This window comes from Numenius arquata, chromosome 2 (assembly GCF_964106895.1).
Source record: "Numenius arquata chromosome 2, bNumArq3.hap1.1, whole genome shotgun sequence".
Classification (NCBI taxonomy): domain Eukaryota; kingdom Metazoa; phylum Chordata; class Aves; order Charadriiformes; family Scolopacidae; genus Numenius; species Numenius arquata.
The window spans coordinates 18,098,389-18,119,168 of record NC_133577.1 but is presented as its reverse complement, the minus strand read 5'-3'; positions in this window follow the sequence as shown (position 1 = coordinate 18,119,168).

Here is a 20,780-nt window from a genome sequence, read left to right as displayed (position 1 = left end):
GGTTTTTTTTTTTCTTCCTGTAGCCTGTCAGGTGTCTCTGTGATCATACACTATTTCTCTGCTCCTGAGTCCCAGCTCTCCCTCTGCTCTTAATCCTTTCAGTAGTAATATTAGTGATGATATATAGCTGTGATACATCGCTTGGTCTTGTAAAATACACTACTTCTTCCTATAAGCCTTACCTTACTTGAATGGTATTCAAAGTCTTAGGTTTTAAGGGCAGAATAACTTGTTAGATGATCCAACCTGCAAAGGAGACTTCATGTATCTAATCTCGATCTAACTTGTACCTGCGCGTTTTAGAGTTCCTGATTAATGGCCTATCTAATGTTCAAGTCTAAACACTCTGTCCAGTCAATAGATAGAAATGGAGGCTTCTCTCCAGAGGTGGTTCCCTTCTGCCTAGCTGCAAGCATCTGTTAGGTGGACAACCTCTTTCCAAGAGCCTTTCAAAGATGGTTAGATATTTTTTTCTTTGATAAAGGAGGTGTCCACCTCTTCTATATTAGGAAGACTGCTTTATCAGGCTTGATTTTATGCATAAATTTAGGCATGAAATAAAATAGTTATGATAGATGAACCCCTTTGTGCCTTGATGAAATTATCAGATTTCTGTACTTCTTATCATTCAAAGTTCAATAACTTACTAGAGGTAAAGCAAGGAGGTCTGATCTTAGTAACAACAGGGCTAGAGCAGGTTTCAAGCCTCTTCCTCCTCATGACAGCAGTGCAGGATCTCTGCTTTCCCCACACAGTGGCTGATCAACTGGCACCCTCCACCAGCAGCAGCAGATGGCAGAAATCTCCCTCCTGCAGAAACAAAGCAGAGCTGCTGTTGGAGATGCAGGGGAATAAGAGTGAGGATGGGAAGGCTGCTGTCCAAGCCAGAGAGCTGCAGGCCAAATAGAAATTTCCTATGGATCTAATTCCCAGGCTGGCTATTAGCTGAACGCATAGATTTAAAAAAATAACTACTCTGTCAGAGCAATGTGTTCCACAAAGGCATCTACTCATGATCTGAAGACATCAAGAGATGAAGATGGACTTTCCTTTATATTTTTTCCCAGTGTCTAACAACTCTTGCAATTACAAATTGGTACATTATTTCATATTTGGCTTCATTTTTAGCTTTGGTTCTTGTTATATCTGTCCTTGTTAGATTAATGAACCCTTTCGTGCTTCCTATTTTCTCCCTTTGAAAGTATTTAGACACTGCAATCAAGTCACTTTCAGCCTGCCCTCTCGAAAGCTAAACAGCTTGAGCTGCTAAAGTTTTTCACATTTTCTTCAGCTCTCAAAGTCAATTTTTTAATGACCTTTTCTTTACCTTCTTCTGTTTTCTAATGTCCTTCTCAAAATTTGGCCACTAAAACTGTTGGCAGCATACCAATGCCAGTCCTACTTCTACTGCTTACATGTCTGGAGATTATAATAGCCCATTTTCCTGCAATATCGGCCAAGGAGCACATACTGAATTGCTTATCAGCTGTCCCCGCAAAAGCCATTTTGGAGTGACATCTTTCGCTGATGCTGATCCCCAGAACTGTCTGGGTGGCATATGCACTCTTACTTTTAGCTATATTATTTTGTGCTTGGATATATTTAAGCACATTTTCTTTGAATAATCCCAAGTCCTCTTGTGATTGCTATTAACCATTCCACCAATTTTGTCTTCAATGAAGATTTAATGGAGTGTCACTGATTTTATTTTTATTCCAGTTCATTAATGAAAATGTGGAATAGGAACAGACCTATTGCTAGTCATAACAAGACTCCTTTGAAAAAGCTCCCATCAGCACATATTCACCATCTGACAATTACTTCTTGGTCTGACCTAGCTCTTATCTAACAGTTCTATTTAATTTCTTTATCAATGATCTCGAGGGGATCGAGTGTACTCTCAGTAAGTTTGCAGATGACAGCGAGCTGGGTGGGAGTGTTGATCTGCTTGGGGGTAGGAAGGCTTTGCAGAGGGATCTGGACAGGCTGGATCGATGGGCAGAGGCCAATGGTATGAGGTTCAACAAGGCCAAGTACCGGGTCCTGCACTTGGGTCACAACAACCCCATGCAGCGCTACAGGCTTGGGGAAGAGTGGATGGAGAGCTGCCCCGTGGAAAAGGACCTGGGGGTGTTGGTTGACAGCTGTCTGACTATGAGCCAGCAGTGTGCCCAGGTGGCCAAGAAGGCCAATAGCATCCTGGCCTGTATCGGAAGTAGCGTGGCCAGCAGGACTAGGGAAGTGATCGTCCTCCTCTAGTCAACACTGGTGAGGCCTCACCTCGAGTACTGTGTTCAGTTTTGGGCCCCGCACTACAAGAAAGACATTGAGGTGCTGGAGTGTGTCCAGAGAAGGGCAATGAAGCTGGTGAGGGGTCTAGAGCACACGTCTTATGAGGAGCCGCTGAGGGAACTGGGGCTGTTCAGCCTGGGGAAGAGGAGGCTGAGGGGAGACCTTATGGCTCTCTACAGCTACCTGAAAAGAGGTTGTAGTGTTGGTCTCTTCTCCCAAGTAAGAGGCAATAGGACAAGAGGAGATCAGTCAGCCCAAAGTTGCACCAAGGGAGGTTTAGATTGGATATTAGGAAAAATTTATTCAAGGAAAGGGTTGTCAAATATTGGAATGGGCTGCCCAGGGAAGTGGTGGAGTTAGCATCCCTAGAGGTATTAAAAAAAAAAGTGTAGATGTGGTGCTTGAGGACATGGTTTAGTGGTGGACTTGGCAGTGCTAGGTTAACAGATGGACTCAATAATCTTAAAGGTCTTTTCCAAACAAAACAATTCTATGATTCTGTAATGCATGCTCTATTCTAAAGTGTCCCGGTTTGAAGTAAAACCGAACCAATTTTCTGTTCTGTAACTTTACATCCTAGCTAGGCCTCCTCTAACTCTCTGAAATTAACAGCATATTGTGGAGAAAACTGCTCGTTCTCAGAATGATAAGACCCATGTTTGTGCTCCATGCCAAGGAATGGTATGCAGAGAGGCCCTTGCTTATACTTGCTGTCATAACAACCAAGGTCAGCCAATTTCGTTATTTGCCCCTTAGAGGGTCGGAAACGGAAAAAATGTAAAGAGGTCACATCAATGGGGAGGAGTGGACAGGACAGGTGACCCGAACCTGACCAACTGGGGTATTCCATCCCATCTGCCCCATGCTCAGTATAAAAGCTGAGGGATCAAAGGGTCAGCCCCTTCCTGCGATGGCCGACGTCCAGAGAGGACTCTGTCTGTTCATCTGCCTTTGATCCCGATATGTGTGCTCCTGACTCCAGAGCTGGAATCCAGTTCCCATTCGTCACTGAGTCCAGTCTGGGACTTCCCCAGTGCCTGCCGGTGACGTGACTGTCATCCTGGGAGCTTGATACGGTTTTGTATATATTGTATCTATTTCATTATTTTCATCTTTATTTTTATTTTAATATTAATTCTTCATTAAAGTAGTTTAGTTCATTCTAAACTTCTGAATCTCCTTATCTCTTTCTCCTCCTCTCTCTTCTTTTTGGGGGGGAAGAAGGGGTGGGGGGAAGGGTCATCTGTCGGTTCGGTTTTGTTAAATTCAGCCGAAACCACAACATAAAGTGTCAATTTGAATCAGAATATTCTATAGTTCTACAGAAAATGCTACAAAAAAACCCAAGAACCTTGGTCTCTCACCCTACTGTTATTGACCAAAACAAATCCCCTCGAGGTAGGAAATTGGGTTTTCTTGGTATGATTTTCTATGAAGTGACTTTTATTGTCATTAGTTCTTTATTTCTCTATCCTAAATCTGTATCAGTTGAGTCCTTCTTTTTTTTTCCTCTTACTTTACTTGGTGTCGATGTCTGGCTAGCCAGTCTACCCAACTCACCACTGCTGAATGGTTTCCTTTTGGAACATTCATAAACAATGTTCTTCCAACTTTGTTGTGTTGGAAGCATTTAGAAGTTGTAATGTTTCAGAAAAAAAACAAAACCACCACAGCCCCCTCTGCAAACAAAAAAACGCCAAACACAGGTTATAGATGGCTCTTTGATAAATCTTGTATGTATTTCAGCAGGTGGAAAGTAATACAAAGAAAATGTAGTTATGTTCTTTTTTATTCAATTTTTTTAGTTTGTACTTTTTAACATTCCTCTTGGTGACCGGTATCTTGCAGAGTACTGCTTCGGTCTCCTTCTTTCCAAATACAGAACAGGAATTTTTTGACACTTCAGATTTCTAATGGCTAATGACCCATTTGTGATGCTTCTTTTTGTTTTCAACAAACACAGACTGTGGGGAGCTGCCGAATCTGTTAGACCAACAGAGGTGATGCTGCCACAGCTCCAGGTCCCTGGGGCCAGCTGGGGGAATATTGCGCATGTATTCCAGATGGGCACACACACGTGTCCTGTTCCATTCTAGCTGGTTGGAGTGAAAACCTATTGGAAAATAACCTACATATGTATGCAGACATGAGTATAAGGTGGAGCTCTCCAGCATCTGGGATGAGAGAGCCTGTCCAGTACCTATTCACATCGTTCCTTGGTCTCCCTTTGTCATACACGCATGGACAGATGGGTCTCTTCAGCAGCTGATTTGGACCTCCTGGTTCCCCAAGCAGCCAATGTGCAAGACCCAGTGGTCTCTCCCATGTCCAGCCTGGGGTCAGGGCTACCTCCCTTCCTGCTGACTGACTGGTCCAGCTTAAGATACTGTCGCTGCAATGGTATATTGGCATATGCACAGCACATATGCCTTTTGGTCTCTCCAGCTGCTGGCCCCATGCATGCAGGTCCCTCTGGCCCCTGGTCCCACTCTGGTTGCTGTATTCAGACCCCATCCACATGTGCAGAAAAGCTCCTTCTCCCAGCAGAAGGACTGGAAACGGAGCTCGGGGGGAGACAGGAGAGACATGACTGATCAAGGGCACAGCACGGTTGGACAAGCTGTTGATCAGCAGCCTATTTGCACACAACCAGACCCTGTTATTCTCTTCTCCCTCTGTTTGCCCACACTTGTTTCCCCAAAACACTGTGATCTCTCCCTTGTCCCCTTTTAAGCCATTGCCCCAAACATCTCAAAACAGAACTTATGCACTACCCAAATGGTCCTCCTAGCATTGCACTGTCAGCCCATGCCTCTATAGGTCCCTCAGCCTGTGAGGCGGCCTGGGGAGAGCCCTTCCTGTCAGTTCACATGGGGGACTGTGGGCTGGCACCTCTCCTGGGACAGCCCTGGGAAGAGACAGGGCAGCGGCCCTCGGTATTGGGGTCCCCCAGCCTTTGCTCCTCTGTGCTTTTGGAGGTGAGCCTTAGTCCTGTAACAGCACAAAATACTTCTGATTACATTATTGCTTATTGATATGGGTTCAATATTGCCTCTTTATTTTTCCTTATCTACTTTTTGATATTGCTAGCATGATTTATACCAACTAGGATTTAGTTACATATGTGTTGTCATTTGCTATCTATTTGCTAGGTATCTTTTTATACATGTGGCATCCCAAGTTTTTGGTCAAGTTTTCTTTACTGTGGAAGTGAAGCTTTTGACTAATTATTTTTCAGGAGCCTAGATTTTCACTTGTGTTGTTGGAGCTTTCTATTAGTTTTGTTTACACTTTTCCTCAGCTTTTGGAAATTAACACTTTGGAAATACTGCCTATCTGTCTGCCTACCTACAAAGCCCTTTGAGGCTGTCCTCTCTTTGCCCATGTTGAACGTAATTGGATTGCTACCATTGATCTTTAGATAACTGCCAACTTCCAGTCTAATGATTCAATCATCTGCTTCGTTATAAAATAGTTGCCTTGTGTTGGGTAGAGCATGCTTTGGTCTTAGAATAGAGATAAGCGTTATATCAGAAGCTCTAATGATGTTTAACTCTTACAGGCTGATTGAAACCTGCAGCATGCATCTGCCAAGCTGAAGCCTCCAAAAAGATATCTCTTTCCCCACATCACTAACAAATATTTAAGGAATAGTTTATCCTATTCTCTAGTTTGAATTGGTGTTCTGCAACAATCCCTCATCAAAACCCCCCTCTTGGGTTTTGTTAGTGAACTCATTGATCCATGTATGTTCAAGGTCCTGCTGTTCTGAGTTATCAATAACTCTAAAGCAAGTAATTGCCTTCTAAACGAAGCACCCTTCCAACCTCTTTTTCTTACATATCGTTTTCCAAACAGGTTATAGGCCGTGATTTTAGCACTTGAAACATTAAAATTTTCCACGAGGATTCAATAATGCCAATTATATTGAATTTCTTCTCATCAACAACAATTTTCAATTATTTTTGCTTACTATCTGGATTTGTAGTGATGGCAAGGGAAATTTTTATTATTTTCATTTTCTTTGCCACATTACATCAAAATGTTGAGAATATGCTGGATTTAAGTTGTATGAATTATTTTCTGAATGTCTTTCCTTTTAAGTCTGGTTTTCAGAACTTTTGAATCTTCCAGACAGTTTCTAACAAGCAAATTATTTGCCTTACCCATGTGATACAGGCCATTTCCTTAGTGTGGCTTTTTTTCCCGGGGAATACAGCCTGCTGGTCCATGAAATCCAGACAGTTTGCTTCATACTTCCTGTGAACCTAACAATCTTCTCAAGCATTTTCTACCTTTTTTCATCCCTAGGACTAGAAGTATCTCAGAGAAGATTACTTGAGCCTATCTCTTTATTACCTCTTTTCCAAGACTTGGATGACTTTCCTAATAATATGTGTAATTGGACTGATGCCAACAAATTTCCGACTTCTAGTCTTCCTTACCTTTGAATGAACTGGTCACTTTTCTCAATATGATGGCACTGATGAGGTCTGTTTTCATTTCAGAGTTGATAGTGCAGTACAAGTACGGTCAAGTACAAACATTCCCATCTTCTGCCTCTTCATTAAGATGCCAAGATAGTTTGATTCAGACCATTTGATAATCTTACAGTATCTGAATTAGGTTGAATGCTTCCTGGGAATCTGTCTCTTTCTTGATAACAGAACTAGTAGATGTGCTCTTGCTTTCTACAGTTTGCCCTAAAAATATAAAATGTCTTTTATGAGATAATAGCTGATTTGAAAAGAAGACGTGCAGTTAAGACGACCACAAGAAATTTCACAATACAGAAGATAGAAGAAGACAGAGGGACTAAATGGGAGAGGGAGTGTGGTTGCTCACTCCCTCTCCATGAAACTGGAACAAAAAAGAAGGCAAAGACCTGAGAGAGTTATTTCTCTACAATTATATTAATTGCTGGTCAGTGGAAATATGTTTAATGTGGCCCCATGCAGATTTCTGTATGTGAGATATCTGGATCCAAATCAGACATCTTAGGGCTCCCTCTGTGGACGGCAGATATAAATAAGTGGTTCTAGTGCCTAAGTCCTCTCATCCTAAAACAAAAGTCTATATTTCATCAGGTAAGCTGAGTCTTAAAAGCACCCATTTCTCTTTATCACTACCTTACTTGTGAATACTGGGGTTCTAAAAGTAAGTGAGATTAATCCTACCGTAGCTGATTAATATGAAAACATTCAATTTTGGTAAACAGCGGTACTAGCTAAATGCCTCTTACTTAAACTTTTAAGTTCCCTGGAATGTCCCCCAAGAGCAAAGCCTCACAAGAGTAAAGTTTGCTCAGCTGCTGAGAATAGGATTTATTAACGCTATAGTATGCCTTTGCCTGTTTTCCAAATGATCATAAGGTTACTGTTTTAAGATCATAAATCACATAATTTTCTAATGCATAGCTTATATTTTATTGATTTTTTTATAATGCAAATTGTAGGTTTATATTATTAATAAATTTCTGGTTTCTATTGACTACCTTTATTTTTCTAAGTGAACAAAAATGTCTGTAGGAGAGCTTTCAGACAAATTCTTCTAAAGAATTTATAGTGCCCAATTTTACTGTAATTTAAATTTTAGTTTCTGGATTTTACCTGTTTGTAGCCCATAGGCGAACTGTGTTCTGTGCCAACTTACTTACTAATTTATAAGCATGATGCAGGCAATGTAGCAGAGACTAAGCATGCACATTAAAGTAACATCTCACAGCAGTATCACTTCCAGCTGGGCAACTCAGTGTTAGAGTTGCTACAACTACTTTCTGCAAAACTCTCAGAGCTCTTTATCTGGAAGCAGCTTTTTCCACCTGGTACCGTATGAAATGTTGTCTCTGTTTTGAGTAACTAAGTTCCTCTTCTTTTCTGAGAGTTAAAAAAAGGACCCTTAGCCTGGGCTAGGCAACTCGGTATAAATACAGGACAAATTAGATTGCCTGTGGAGAGCGGTCACTCAGTTTTCTAAGGCATCTTACGGGAAAGAGCACAGCATCTGTCAGCAGCCTCACATGTCATAAGCATGGGTTGAGAAAAAGATCTTGGAAAGACTGTGAGAATGAAGAGAGCATTATAACATGCCAAGTAAAGCTGGTTCATAGTATTACGCTTGCCTCAAGCTAGCCATACCCCGTTGACTTTCAATGTGTTTATATTTCTCTGTTGGGTCACCCCTGGGGGCTATCGTGGTGACAATACTTCAAGCATCTGCTTCAGGGAAACCTTTTAGGCACTTCCTGAACACCTGAGCTAAGGCTGTCATAATTATCACAGGGGACACTTGTGCTCATACCTGTAGGCTCAATTGCTCTTGCTCATCTCTAGATTCACCTGTATCTAGCAGCCCTCACAGGACTGGGAAGCTCATATGCACAGCTTTTTAGCCTCCTGAATGACCTTATGGGGTCATTCTGTGTGCCTCCTTTTGTTGTTCTTCTAGATTTCTGGATCCAAGCACAGTTGCAGGACCCAAAGATGGCTTGGTTTACTCTTGAAAAAAGCAAGATGAAGGAAAGGAAGAATAGAGTAGGGGTTGGGACAAAGAAAGGTCGAAGAGAAAGAGGTCTTGGAACATGTTCCAGCAACACTAATAATGCTCTCCTTTTTTCCTTTTCAGCTCTTCCCCTTCTCCATCTCTAAGAATTAATTTTCATCCAGGAATTATTGAAGCACTGAAGAGGAACCAGTGTCTGGCATCCAATACAAGGGATGTAGATAAGGTCAATTTTATTGTGAACTTTCTACCTAGAGTATCCTGTTCCAGTACTGGGTCAAATGGTTCTCTGCCTGTCTCTAACATTTGCCTTACTGCATGATACTGTGATTAAATAGAAGAGGCCACGAGGGGCCTGTTTTGCAAATAACCCTGCATGTAAGTGGCAGGTTCATACGATCATCTTAGGAGAACCAGGATACCAGAGAGCCCCAAGTTAGGGACCTGCTAGTCTGACCCCAGCCTGTCATGACAGTGGAGTGGGCAGAGAGACTTTATCACCATGAGCCCTATATTGAGACTACTCCGCTTTGGCCATCGTTTTCCTGCATTGCACTAGCAAGATACAGCAGGTGTCAATCAGAAGCTCACTCTATGGCCAGTGATCTTACCTGCCCTGTTCTTCTTGGAAAGAAGTTGTTTTATGGAGGACGGCAGACACATAAGCCGGGCTGAGATGCAGGTGAGTTGGCTGGTGGTGGAAACGGATCTGGAGTGAATGGAAGAAAATGGAGTCTGTGTTGGGAGCAGAGCACAGGTCATCCATGTATCAAAGAGGATATTTTACTGTCTAGTAAGAATTACTCCAGTTGGACACTTCTCTGCTTGTTTATGGGAAATGCTTTAGGATAAAGAAACTTGGTTACAGCATGCACATGCTAGGATAGCTGCTGGTTGACAGGGTTAGACATATTTGTAGTGTGTGTCATCTTGACTAACTAAATGGCTGAGTCAGATCTGAGGGCATACATCCAGTGTATCAGATGGAGCATCTACTGAGCATCCTGTTCCTGAGCCAGCAGGCCTGGGAGGTGCTTTCTGACAGGACAAGGTAAAAGCCATCAGAGTAGATTGAGAAAGACTGTGCTTATATAAATACATAGCTTATAGAGTGTGCAGAGGTATGTGTGCATACATGTGTATGTACCCACTAGTGTCTGCAGTCTGTGCATGATATTTTTTTTTTCAGCTGTGTTGCTTTCCTCCTGGCTGGGAGAGAGCCTTTGGACAGTGATTTTTCTTGTATGGGTTTTAGTAGGGAAACTTAAATGTTAGCTCTGATAAGAGCAAGAGGAAAAACACTCCCCATGAGAGAGGTGAAATATAAATTAGGTATCCATTAGAGAAGAGTTCAAGGTGAGCAGAGCATGTGCGGATCATAGTACTGAGGACTGGAGGGACTCACTGATTGCAGTCCGCTGTAATCAATGTAACAGCTGTGAAACAGTCATTCTGCCTTATACCAGAGATTACGGTTTTCTGTAAACAAAAACTTCAGAAGATCACCAACTGCCACAGGATTCATATTCCTCACACAACATGTGGGAGTAAAACAGTAATTTCCTCTGTCCTTGGCCCTTCTAGTAGTGGGAAACTTGTCTTTGAAACCTTGCCTTCACATTCCTGCCTCCCTCCCTCTGCCCCACGTACAACAGTGTTTCCTCACTGTGGTTCTTTGGCTGTTATCTTTATGCAATATTGAAAGAGAAGTGCTGCCAGTACAGTGAAATGGAAATTGCACCTTGAAGAACAATGCCCATAGAAGGGATATGTTTGGGTGACTTTTGAACAAGAAAAATGCAGACTCAGTTGCTTGTGGAGAACACTGTTAACATTCTTACCTTCAAACATGACTTTCTCTGCTCTGCACTGTGCTGAAGTGTTTGGGAAGAAGATGAATCACAGAATCACAGAATCACAGAGGTTGGAAGGGACCTTTTAAGATCATCTAGTCCAACCAATGAAAAAAAAAAAAAAAAAAACACAACAAAAAAACCACAACACAAAAAAACAAAAACAAAACCACCACACACGCAACCCACACACACACCACCACACCACCCAACACTAATCCATATTCCCAAGCACTATGTCAACTCCTCTCTTGAATACCTCCAGGGATGGTGCCTCAACCACCTCCCTGGGCAGCCCATTCCAATGCCTGACAACCCTTTCAGTAAAGAAATATTTCCTAATATCTAACCTGAACTTCCCCTGGCGTAACTTGAGGCCATTGCCTCTTGTCCTATCATCTGTAACTTGGGAGAAGAGACCGACCCCCGCCTCTCTACAGCCTCCTTTCAGGTACTTGTAGAGAGCGATAAGGTCTCCCCTCAGCCTCCTCTTCCCCAGGCTGAACAGCCCCAGCTCCCTCAGCCTCTCTTCGTAAGACTTGTGCTCCAGACCCCTCACCAGCTTCGTTGCCCTTCTCTGGACCTGCTCCAGCACCTCAATGTCTTTCCTGTGGTAGGGGGCCCAAAACTGGACGCAGTACTCGAGGTGGGGTCTCACCAGTGCCGAGTACAGGGGGACGATCACCTCTCGGGTCCTACTCACTACACTGTTCTTGATACAGGCCAGGATGCTGTTGGCCTTTTTGGCCACCTGGGCACACTGCTGGCTCATGTTCAGCCTGCTGTCGACCAACACCCCCAGGTCCTTTTCTGCCAGGCAGCTCTCCAGCCATTCTTCCCCAAGCCTGTAGCGCTGCCTGGGGTTGCTGTGACCCAAGTGCAGGACCCGGCACTTGGCCTTATTGAACCTCATCCCGTTGGTCTCAGCCCATCGATCCAGCCTGTCTAGATCCCTCTGCAAAGCCTCTCTACCCTCCAGCAGATCAACACTCCCACCCAGCTTGGTGTCGTCTGCAAATTTGCTGAGGGTGCTTTCGATCCCCTCGTCCAGATCATTGATAAAGATGTTGAAGAGAACCGGCCCCAGTACCGAGCCCTGTGGGACACCACTCGTGACCGGTCGCCAACTGGACTTCATTCCATTCACCACCACTCTCTGGGCCCGGCCCTCCAGCCAGTTTTTAACCCAGCGGAGAGTATACCCATCTAAGCCATGAGCATCCAGTTTCTCCAGCAGGATACTGTGGGACACTGTATCAAAGGCCTTGCTAAAGTCTAGGTAGATAACATCCACAGCCTTTCCTTCATCCACCAAGCGAGTCACTTTGTCATAGAAGGAGATCAGGTTTGTCAAGCAGGACCTGCCCCTTGTGAACCCATGCTGGCTGGGCCTGATCACCTGGGCATCCTTCATGTGTTGCATAATGGCACTCAGGATGATCTGTTCCATCACCTTCCCAGGCACCGAGGTCAGACTGACAGGCCTGTAGTTCCCTGGATCATCCTTCCGACCCTTCTTGTGGATGGGCGTCACATTTGCTAGGCGCCAGTCGGCTGGGACCTCCCCAGTTTGCCACGACTGTTGGTAGATGATGGAAAGTGGCTCTGCAAGCACTTCTGCCAGCTCCCTCAGAACCCTCGGGTGAATCCCATCTGGGCCCATAGACTTGTTTATGTCGAGGTTATGGAGCAAGTCCCTCACCATCTCCCTTAGAATTACGGGGGCTTCGTCCTGCTCCCCGCCCCTAACTGCTAGCTCAGGGGTCTGGGTACTCGGGGGACACCCTACTCCACTGCTAAAGACCGAGGCAAAGAAGGCATTCAGTACCTCAGCCTTCTCCTCATCCTTTGTCACTATGTTACCTTCCATATCCAGGAGAGAGTGGAGGTTCTCCCGAGTCCTCCTCTTGCTATTAATATATTTATAGAAATTCTTTTTATTGTTTTTAACATCCAGGGCCAGGTTCAGTTCTAGCTGAGCTTTGGCCTTTCTAATCTTTTCCCTGCATAACTTTACTACACCTTTGTAATCTTCCTGAGTCGCCTGTCCTTTTTTCCAAAGGACATAAACTTTCCTTTTTTCCCTGAGCTGTGACCTTAACTCTTTGTTCAGCCAGGCCGGTCTCTTCCCTCGACAGCTCGCTTTCCTGCGCACAGGGACAGCCTGCTCCTGTGCTTTTAGGACTTCCTTGAAAAGTGTCCAGCCTTCCTGGACTCCTTTGCCCTTCAGGGCTGCCTCCCAAGGGACTCTGTCAAGCAGACTTTTGAAAAGACCAAAGTCTGCCCTCCGGAAGTCCATGATGGCAGTCCTGCTGGTTCCCCTTCTTGCTTCCCTGAGAATCAGAAACTCTATCATTTCATGATCACTGTACCCCAGACGGCCTCCAACTGTTACATCCCCCACAAGTTCCTCTCTGTTTGCAAACAGCAGATCAAGTAGCGCTCCTTCCCTAGTTGGCTCACTCACCAGCTGTGTCAGGAAGTTATCCCCAACACACTCCAGGAATCTCCTAGACTGTTCCCTCTCAGCTGTATGGAGTGCCCAGCTGATATCTGGTAGGTTGAAGTCACCCACCAGGACAAGTGCAAGTGATCTCGAGACACCTGCTAGCTGCTTATAGAACATTTCATCAACCTCTGCATCCTGGTTGGGTGGTCTGTAATAGACTCCCACCACAATATCAGCCTTGCTGGTCCTCCCCTTGATTCGTACCCACAGGCACTCAACTCTACTATTACCCTCATTTATCTCCACACATTCATATTCCTCCCTAACATACAGGGCCACTCCTCCTCCTCTCCTTCCTTGCCTGTCCCTTCTGAAGAGCTTGTAGCCATCCATTGCAGCACTCCAGTCATTCGATTCATCCCACCACGTTTCCGTGATGGCAACTACATCATAGCTTTCATGCCGTACAATGGCTTCCAGCTCCTCCTGTTTGTTGCCCATACTACGTGCATTTGTGTAAATGCACTTTAGCTGGGCTAGTTTTCTTGCCATTTTTATGGGGGGGTGAGGCCCAACACCTCCCTGACCATGCTCAGACCCTTCTGTGGTATCCAGCCTATCACTGTCCCTCATGTCATTACCACATGGGTTACCATCCTTCACCTCTGCTGAGGCAACAGGCCACAAGACCTTGCTAGCACTTTTACCCATCGGCACTGGTAATCTGCTCCCAGGCTCCTCCTTAGTAATCCTGCTTTCATCCCCATCCCCCTTCAACCCTAGTTTAAAGCCCTTTCAATGAGCCCTGCTAATTCTTGTCCTAATATTCCTCTTTCCCTTTGGGTAAGGCTTGCCCTACCAGTTGCCACCAGGTCTAATGTCCTATAGAACATCCCATGATGAAAGAAACCAAAGTTCTGACGGTGACACCAGCCTTGGAGCCAAGAGTTAATCTGCTGGCTCTTCCTGTTTATACCCTCATCAATCCCTGCAAGTAATGGGATGGAGGAGAACACAATTTGTGCTCCTGATCCCTTAACCAGCTGTCCAAGGGCCCTAAAGTCTTTCTTCAGGGCCCTTGGACTACTGTTAGCTACCTGATCCCTGCCTACTTGAAATACCAATAATGGATAGTAATCCGAGGGGCGGACCAGGGCAGGGAGATTTTTCTTTATATCCTTAATCCTGGCCCCAGGGAGGCAGCAGACTTCTCTGTGGGAAGGATCCGGTCTGCAAATGGGGCCTTCTGTTCCCCGCAAAAGAGAGTCACCCACCACAATTACCTTCCTCTTTTTTTTTGTTGCTGAAGTCCGAAGGCGTGGGGGTGGCTGGCTGACTCTGGGTAGTTCACTGTCTAAATCCTTGTCCCTATCCTCGTATGCCTGGCCCTCGACTTCCAAAGCACCGTACCTATTTTGTAGGTGCAACTGGGAAGGTGACAGGGGCTGGCAGGAGTTTTGCTTGCCCTTCCGAGGAGGGACCTGCCTCCATTCCTCATTGTCCCTTAGGTTCCTTTCTTCTGCCTGGTGACAAGCAGAAGGGAGATCATCCACATCCTGCAGAGCCTCTGCCCCACTCCTACGCCTCAGTGTACGGCTCCACCAATCTATTTCGCTTTCACTGTCTCTAATACTTCTAAGTCTATCCACCTCTTCCTTCAGTTCAACCACCTGCCTGAGTAGGTGGTTTATTTGATCACAACGCACACATGTGGTGTCTCTGGCTCCATTAGGAACACATGCCAGGCTGAGGCATTCACTGCAGCTGGAGACCTGCACAGACACGTGTTTTTGTGGGACCTCCGTCTGAGTTTCCACATTCTTCCTTGTGGGGCATTTTGCACGTGTTGGGGCCATGTTCTTGTCTAGAGCCACGAGGGGATCGACAACTGATGGCTGCTCCCACCCGCTGTGCGCTCGTGCGCTAATATATTTGCCCTTGCTCTCACGCGCACCCGGCACGCGCTCTGACCCTGCTGCGGCTAGCTGCCGCTGTCGCTGTCCGCGTGGTCTGGGCGAAGCTCGCGCTATGGCCGCTTTTAAGTTTGCCGCGGCTCGCCCGGCCCGCCCCCAGACACGTCAGCCTCTCGCTCCCTCTCGCGATTCCCGAGTCCTTTCGGGCCTCTCCGCCTTCCCTCGGCCTCTCCGTCTCCGGGAAGCCCCCTCTAGCTCGAGTTTAAAGCTGCAGCACTCACCGCTGCCGCTGTCGCTGTCCGCGTGAAGCTCCATTAATTTTTTCTTCTCCATCTGTAAGTCTATCAGCTCTGTAACAAGGTAGAAAGGAAAGAGATGGACAACATGGTGATTTGGGGATATGATTACAGGCAATTAGTTATCACTGTGGATGCACTAATTGTGGATGTGCGCCCAAGGATCTGCACCATTAAGAACCTTCCAACTCCGCTTACTCAGATGTCTGAGATCCAAGCCTGAGGTATGTGAGGCTAACCTAACACAAACCAAAAGGCATTAATGTTGATGTACAGGAATAAACATAAATAACCCCACTTTTTAGAGAACTGGCACTTCAGTGAAAGATGCCTGTTTGCGCAAACTTTAAGTGCAATGGATTTTTAGCCCTACTCCATTTATTCCATGTCATCCCATTGTTCAGACTGCAGCCAACAAGCTGATTTTGGGATGGGAAAGCAAGTCCTACCCATTTTTCAGCTTGCTCCCATTTGCTTCTTCAATGTATACTATACGTGCAGAAGAGTGAAGCTTTTATGCGATTGGCCAAATTCTGCTATAGACCACCACATAAGGCACTGGAGGCTTACTTATCTCTGCATAGCTGAGAATACAATTTGAGCTATTGAATATGCTTTTCACTAATTAGTTAACCAACTAGTTAACTAAGTTGAACCTTTCTGAAGCAGAGTGTTTTTACAATACAGGTTTTACTTAGTAGTGAAGAGCTGTTCTTTTGTTAAGAGGTTCTGTTCGTATTGTATTTTTGATTTTCATGGCTCACAAGATTAGTAACACAAGAATGACACCTTTGGCTTTCACGCATAACTAGCTCAAATCTAGTCCTTGTTAACTACCAAGTGTTATACTGTACGCTGTTACTAGATAAAAAGTGTTCAGAGCGTTATGTGGGAAAAAAAAATAATAAGAAGGTTGATCTCTATTTGTCTCTTTCCTTCAAGGACAGATGCCTGTGTTGTAAGACCCAGAGTTGCAAGTGTATTCATTAGAAGACAAAGCCAGACTTAATAAGCATAGAAACTCCTGTGGCTGGAGAAAAACTTCTAGATCTGGACTTGGGAGCATATGAAAAACAATGGAAGAGGCAATGTTTTTTATTGTTAGAAAAAAATGTAAAACTCCAACAGTGGTCTGAATTCTGCTGCTCTGTGATTTTGCTGCTGCTAAGGAGTGAAACAGAAGCAATATACAGCTTCTGGAACAGCCTGTACAAAGACTCTCCAGCCCCACCAACTAGAAGGTCAAATGCAAACATCCCTGGCTGATGGACATGGAATTACTCCACAGAAAGGAACTGGTGCTGTCGCTACTCGTGTTTTCGTGCTTGGTCAGTGATCTGACTCTCACAGATGCTACATTCATTTAAATGAGACTGTGTGCAGGAAGGTGTCTTTCCTTTAGGGTCAGCTGCTTTTGCTCTTAACAGATATGGCTTGTCTGAGGCGAGTTTCACTGAGGATGCAATATCCCTGGCTTCTTCCAGGCAAGAGGCCAGGGCTCAGGTTAAGATAAGTGTGAAGCTCAGGGAAGAAACTACTGGAGTAGTGTCCAAGGCATGGGGAAGAGCTCTTATCACAGGCATGGTGTCCAGCTGAGCTTTTCTTAGGTGCTGGGTGAGGTCTGGGAGAGGCTTTGTGTCTGCCTGCTCCCACTGAAGCAGGGTATGGATGGGAGTTTGAAAGAAGCCCAAAATGGCTCTTAGAAGGATAAGTGCTATCCATGTGTCTGAGGGCACTGATGTCTTTCCTGAGAAATAGTTAACATGAAGTATTCCCTGAAAAGGTGCTAACTGCAGAACGTGAAGCTTAGCACAAAATGTCCTGGCTAACCCTGTATAGCTTTTCTGTGCTGTACATAAATACTTTGCTAAAGAAATTTTAGTTTCTGACTAATATTCCCCTTTGAGCTGTGACTAATATTCCACATACAGACTATTCTTTCTTGATCAAATTTTACCATTACCAGAGGCAGGTACTGATTATGCTGTGTCTGTTTTTATCTCTACACTTAATTCATCATATACTGTATTAGTTTCTTATATTTGCCATTTATATTCCATTGTGCGTGGTTATTCAGGCTTTCTTTTATATAACATGACTAGCTGTGAATGTAGGCTCTATGGACTTTTGCAGTGCAAGAGTAAAACCTAATTTCATTTCTATATAGCATGCCCTTTCTGAATTTCACATGAGAAATACTTGCTCCTGAGCTGTCCAAGTGAGAATACTTTGGCTTGGGCCACTGTGGCAGGTCACTTACTCACACTACTTGTCAGCAACACATTGATGCAAGCCGAAATGCATTGCCTTCTCATTTGTTTTTAACCTTAATGAAAACTTGTGTAGAAAAGGTATGCTGGCATAGCAATGAGGAATGAGTCACTACCATCCTCTGCTATCCAGAAACGAAATGTCAGTGCAGCTGCTCAATCTTCATTTCTTTACATAACCAAAGGCCAGTCAGGTCTTAAAATTTTCTTTCCATATAACCTCTACCTCTCCAGAGCCTCCTTTTTATATGCATGGGTGTGTGGGGATTATGTGGCTTGAATTTCAGCAGAACCACACAAAACTTTAATTCTCACTCCCCCTTTCCCCTCTTACTTCCTCTCTGAGTCACACAGGCTAATTTATTATTGTGAAAGTAAGTGGGTTGTTTTCAGCTGACTATTCATAAGAGCATATTATGCCGAAAGGAGCACAGTCAGTCATATAAGAAATAACCAGCCTTTCCATTTCTGCATAAATACAGGTATTCATGTTGAAGCAAAGAGGGCATAAGTCATTCTGGCAGCTGAGACATGCAATATACTGTGTGTGCTTATTGACAAAAGTATTTAAAAAAAAATAAAATAAAACTAGTTTCCATAGCAACTGCCACACTACATAATTCTAAGGCTAAAGGGACATGGATATGCCAAGACAGGACAGCTGAGGTACCTCAGGTACTTTTAATGCAGGTGTTGTGGATACACAGCTCCCCTTTCCAAGTGTGGATTTTGAAGTACTGTACAAACCTGGTGTCAAAGTTGAGTTATGGTTGTCACCGTGGCAGCCTCAGACTCCTCTGCCCAGGGCTGTAGAGTGGGTATGACAGCATCCCCGAAAGCATTTTCTTATTTAGGTCGTCCGTCCTGATGTTCAGAGTACACTGGCTTCTTTATATCTTTCTTAAGCATCTTGAAGTCTAAGTGTGAGGGTTTTTGCAGGGCTGGTGGCACCTTTTAATTTTTTTTTATTCTAGATATATATTAATTTGTGGGAGGAGGAACAAGGTCTCTACGTTTAGAGACCAGGTATATTTTTATAAATGGTAAAAATAATTAAGCTGCAGCTCCCACCTTCTCAAATTCCCAGCACAGGTAACATTAGTTTGTTTTACCAATGAAGTAGGCTGCAGCAGAGTTGTTAATTGCTCCCTGTCATACAGTGAATCACTGATGGCAATAAAGTCTTCAAGAGTCCTGAAACAAAGCTCTGTGCTCTAACTTTTGAATATCTGATGCTTTTTATAAATTCTACAACTTTTTCAATGTTGTTGGACCTCCAGACATCGGGGCTTTACAACAACATTAGTCATGGAAAGCCTAAGTCAACCAACCTAGGTTTTAGAATTCAAAAATCTTCAGCAATTTCTTTTCAGTTCTATTTAATCTTTGATATTTCATGCAAAATATAAATATCTTATACAATAGTGGAAAAAAAGTAGATTCTGATAACAAAAAGAGGTTTCTTATTTGTTCAGAATAATTCCAGTATTGTGAACTGGCATTAAAGAGGTTTATTAAAAAAAAAAAAAAAAGGAGAAAAGTAGTCTAAACAAACAAAAACCTGATTTAAGGTCTGTTATGGCTCAAAAAATTTACTTCAAAGGGTTTGGATTAGGCCCATGCAATTCTTTTTTTCCTCAAAAGTTGCATGTGAAATGGCTAACTGAAGATGTGACCCAGGGCTTTGAGTAGGTTTTATTTCATTCTTAAGCAAAAGAGGCTGTAGGTATTGAAAGTCAGATGCTGTATGCCTCTTGAAGATTGTGCTACTTTTCTGCATATAGGAAAAAATATGCATATATCTGTGCAGAAATGTTTTTCATATTAAAACAGGTCCTGCAGGCCAAATAATTTTAAGCCTTTTGGAATAAATCTTTAAACATTTCTTCTCTTTCCCTTAATGTTGTAGGATTTATTTATTTATTTACTTTTCAGAGTTAGCATTGCTTGTGAAAAACAAGCCTGCAGACACTATCCTTAATTTAGAAAATATTTGAATGTTAGCAATCACTGCTTATGTGATAGGGTTAAATAATGAAATACAAATCACAAATATAATGATGCACTTAGGTTTTCGAATGCTTTCAAATAAAGTTATCTGGTGGGTGTCAAAGCAAGGGGACCAGCAAATGACTTGCCAGCAATGGAATGAGGTTAATAACAGAATTGGGTGGGGAAACTGTTTTGGAAAAATCCTTCTAGTCAGAAAATAAAGATGTATTAAACCAATTTATTTTCAGGAAGATACTAGTTTTGGTGACAACTGTGTTGGGAAAGAATTATCCTGGATTTGCTAAACTTTCTGGTTGGAGAGAACCAGTCAGTTAGCCCTTAAATGGGGCTGGGGAAACCCAAGTTTCAAGGTCCCTCATGTCACTAAAACATTTTGGATGGTTTCTTTCTAGTTCTTCACAGATGAAACCCACCTCCTCAAAATACTTTCAGAGGCTTCAGTGTTTTGCCAACATTAAAATGAAAATGCTTGTCACCCTAATATTTTTTGAAGATGTCAGACTCTTTCCCTGTGAGTACTAGTATAACTGGGAGTGTTCCTGAGGTCGGTGGCAAAACCTGGTTTGGTTAAGGACAGAGAGGATGGGGGTGACTACTGACAGACAAGAGCGTCGTCACTAGAAATTTCAGTACCCAGAGGAAATCATAGAATATTTTGGGTTGGAAGGGACCTTAAAAGGTCACCTAGTCCAACCTCCCCTACAATAAGCTAGATCAGGTTGCGCAGAGCCCCATCCAACCTGACCTTGAACGTCTCCAAGGATGGTGCATCTACCACCTCTCTGGGCCAGTGTTTCACCACCCTCACCGTAAAAAATGTCACCCTTATATCTAGTCTGAATCTTCCCTCTTTTAATTTAAAGCCATTACCCCTTAGCAGGGCAACAGGTCCTGGTAAAAGTTTGTCCCCATCTTTCCTGTAGGCCCCCTTTAAGTACTGAAAGGCCTCAGTAAGGTCTTCCCGGAGCCTTCTCTTCTCCAGGCTGAACAACCCCAACTCTCTCAGCCTGTCCTCATAGCAGAGGTTCTCCAGCCCTTTGGTCACTTTTGTGACCCTCGTCTGGACCCACTCCAAGAAGTCCATGTCTTTCCTGTACTGAGGACTCCAGAGCTAGACACAGTACTCCAGGTGGGATCTAACTAGAGGGGAGAAGAGGAACAGAATCACCTCCCTTGACCTGCTGGCCACGCTT